General features: G+C 33.0%; 1 long non-coding RNA gene across 1 annotated transcript; it reads right to left on the reverse strand.

Annotated features, from left to right (window-relative positions):
- Positions 1 to 2,668: 2,668 nt before the first annotated feature.
- On the reverse strand, positions 2,669 to 3,537 carry LOC125237243. The gene is made up of 2 exons (XR_007178312.1): positions 3,201 to 3,537; positions 2,669 to 3,115 (listed from the first exon to the last, which is right to left on the reverse strand). It is a non-coding gene; the product is annotated as an uncharacterized LOC125237243 (long non-coding RNA).
- Between the last annotated feature and the right edge of the window lie 562 nt (positions 3,538 to 4,099).

Below are 4,099 nucleotides of genomic sequence, written 5' to 3' on the forward strand. Positions count from 1 at the left end.
TCTCGTCTGGCCAAATGGCCAAAGAAGCCTATAATTCTCTCCCGTCGACCTGTTTAATTACAAGACTGTGCTTATCAAAATACTATTACGTCGTAGTTTGTTGTCTTAAACATATTTGACTGATGCAATGTTGTCATGACTGCATTTTACCATGTTAGACACTCAGGAAATAGATCAAATCTTCGGTTTTAAGAATGAAAAGAATACTATTTAATGCGAGACATTAATAATACACACACACACACTACACACTTATTTTCGCTTTTGTTTTTCAAAAACCAATAAGAAAATTAATAAAAATTATGTGCACATGTGTCGCTTTATTTCAAAATTGGGTAAATCCATTCTGCTATAAGGTATTAAGGGCCAGTTGCACCAAACCACCTGTAAATGTAGGCTCTGTTCGTAAAATTTTACCGATTACGTGGGGGACTTAACGATTTGTTAATGAATTGCGTTGCACCAACCCAAAAATTACTGAACGTAACCGCTAACTGTGATGCCAGGTCGTGAATGAAATCCTACCAACATTTTATGGTAGAATTGATTTTTCATATAGCAACCCAATCATATAAATGTCAAAATCTTTATTTAAAAAAAAACTTAGGCGCAAACTAGCGCAAACTAAACTTTCTTTGCAGCTCTTATCGAAATATTTAACAATTTACACCACTTATGTACACTTGTGTTCGTGGTTATCTTTAATGTATATTCATGACGCATGAAAAGGACGCATCTCTACGACTTTCAAGTGGCTATTTCCAACCTAAAAGCCTTTGTAACAAGGAATGAAGGAACCAATTACCAGGCAAGTTTTCTCATGAGTATTATAATAATTATAGGTAGCTTATTACAGACCTCTTACCCAAATGCATAGCCTTTATTCCGTGAACTAGCTATGAAACAAATTAGCATACTTTTGGTGCAGTACTAGGTAAGTTCAATGTCATACACAGCACACAGCCTATGGCAAAATTTCCAATAAGATTAATGACAAAACTGTTTGTAGTAGCAGACATTTAAGTTTATTTATGTACTTTTACTTAAATTTTGTTGTGTTTGATAAGGATTATTAAGTACTAAATATAATAATAAGTTACATGTTGCTTTCTTTTCAGAGTTGATTTACACCATTTGATGTGGACTACAAGATGACAGTTCTACAAGTGAATCTGTTCTAGAAATCAACAAATTATACTATGAAATTAACTGGAAGTCTGGAAGAAACTTGTAGAAAATAAAGTTTTACAAATTATTATCATCAGAATTTCAATTTTGTCAATAAAATATATTTTTGTTACTTTATGTGCCAAATGACTATACAGTCTCCACTAATAGACCCCAACCCATTAAAAATTGTGGTTATAAAATTGGAAATTGAATGCTTATTCTAAAGACCACATTTTCACTGCAATATGTTTGAGGCTGGCATCTATTGGGATCAATCCATTTATTCACATGTTAGAGAACAGCACCGATAGTTTAAATGTGGCCGGCAGACACATTTTTTCCAGAGTATGTAAGTTTTCTATGTAATCAAGTGTTTACATAATTATATTACTGTCTGAGTAACCCACAACACAAGCATTATTAAGCTATCATGGAACTCAGTCAATCTGTGTAAAAATAAAGTCCTACCTATAATATTTCTTTTTTCTAACTTATATCTAGTGTCACAGTTTATGATAATTAGTACTTTATTCATGAACAATACAGGATTTTATCTACCTTCCTGTATAGTCATTGTTTCCCACTATACTCTTATTATAACTATCTGCTTATTCAAGTTATAATATCCTTTTTTTGAGGTGTAGATAAATTACCCATGGAATTATTTACTGTTGTTTTAATTTCACAGAGGTATATTTCTTCTTTCCAGAATAGTAAGTTTCCAAATTAGCATGACACAACTAGAAATTATTTTGCCTATATAATTATACTGCTACTGAAAAGTCTGATAACGCTCTGACATGCCACAATATTCGCAAGCCCACCCTCAACAGTATGCTGAAAAATAAGTACAGAACTATAAGTGCCTATGAAATCTTAGACTCTGATTTATTTTAGAAATGTTCAGCTGCATCATTTATATCAAAGCAACACAAATTATGAAATACAATTTGAGGACTTTTAGTAGTAGGTAATAATACTTTAAAATGGTTAGAACATTTTGGTGTCAAGAATTTATCCCTGACCGACATGAAAAATTTAGATATAAGTAAAGTGAATTTCAAGCAGATACTTACTATGTTTGCATTACTATTTAGGATATAAAATCTGTATTGCTTTCATGTTGGTTAGCTTTATGTATTTAATTAGCTGAAATACATGCTTGATTGTCAACTTTGCCTTTGCACTAGTCAAACTCAAGATTGCATCTCTCTGTCCGGAGTGTTTACGAATAGTATGAATTCACGTTCATCCCACTGTTTTACTAAAAGCCTACACTATTTATGCTGGTAGAAACAAATAAATTCTCATTCCTATGCCACTGGCATAAGTCAACTTCGCTGTGTCACCGACATAGGAGGAGGATTATTTTGGTCTCAAACTTTGCGACGCCAGCACTGAACATGTTAAATGTAAATAATTTAAGTTGACTACTGCAAAGTTTTTGCATTATAGGTTTATGAAAAAGTTATAAAAGGAGAAATAAAACACAGATAAGTAGGTATGAACAGAAGTATTATAATAACATTTTCTTTACATTTTTTCACTGATATCTTGCCTATGCTGTTGCCTAAAAGTTGTGTAGATTGTCCCAACACATTTGCTTCACACTAAAATACTTCATTTCGTATGTCTCATAGACGTGTATAGTTTAAAACGAAAGTTGATTCCTGTCGCGAGATACGATTTTGAAGGTCGGATTTTATACAATGTTTGTCGTTATTCTCGCCCTGATTTCGGATGTCATAATGGATCCACAACTTTTTCCAGGATATTTATTATTTTATTCGTGATTCCAAATATACCAAGACCCTTTTAAAGACTGTATTGTCGACAAATAGTTTTCATTATTTGCTGTCGAATTTTGATCTCATAGGACGCACTTGTGAATTTCTTACAGCATCGATCGATTATATATTCAACTGAAGCTCATTCTGCACTCGATCTAAATATAAACACACACATTTATAAACAAAATAAATTAAATTAAAGGTGTTTACAAACACAAATCGTCGCGCAATTAAAATAACCTTAAAACCACTCTGGTGTGTCACTGTCACTTTTTTATGTTTAGTTACTTCCACATTTTTACTGTTTTAAACGTTTTATAAGTATTTTACATTGCTAATAGCTCAAATTATTTTAAAATAAGCATAAACTCGTGAAATACGGGACAAATTCAAAACATTGGCCGCCATATTGGTTCCTAGATTTACCTAATACGAGCCGTTAACCGGTGCTCTGGCACCGGTTAAATGAATCGTAACCCTTTTACTGACGGATGGCATGGTGCAACGCAAATATGGACTTAACGGTCGTCGGAGCCATCTTTAACGATGAAGGGGGCGTCAAAGTGTGCTGGTGCAACCGGCCCTGGAAATAAAAAAAACACGGTATATATTCGAAATATATTTTTACTTAAATTGTTTTGGTAACTGGATTTACCTTTATTGGAGTTGTTTCAAGGAGCCTCAGAACATTACTTATAAATTCAAACAAAACAAAGTGCTCATCTAAAACTTGAAGTTATTGTGTTTGCTTAGTCCGCAATATCAATCCATATCGAATTCGTAGCTTCTATTTGTTTTAGGAACTCCTTCTAGCTAAGTAATTACTAAGTAAGTATTATGTTTACTTTGTATTTTGAAATATGAATTCACTTTTTAGGGTTCCGTACCAAAAAGGTACAACAGGAACCCTTATGGTGCGACTCTGTCCGTCTGTCTGTCCGTCTGTCACATTCCTAAATATCTCGAGAACTACTAATGCTATCAACTTGAAATTTGGAATAGTTGTGAACATTGTGAACCTCTACAAATAGAAGGTATAATTTTTTTAAATTTATTAATTTTAATTGTAGAAAATGGCCAAAATGAAAGGGGGGCAAACTGTAAATTTCAAGTTACTAGGTCAAGTGGGGTATCGTTAG

Source organism: Leguminivora glycinivorella, chromosome 2 (genome assembly GCF_023078275.1).
Source record: "Leguminivora glycinivorella isolate SPB_JAAS2020 chromosome 2, LegGlyc_1.1, whole genome shotgun sequence".
Classification (NCBI taxonomy): Eukaryota; Metazoa; Arthropoda; class Insecta; order Lepidoptera; family Tortricidae; genus Leguminivora; species Leguminivora glycinivorella.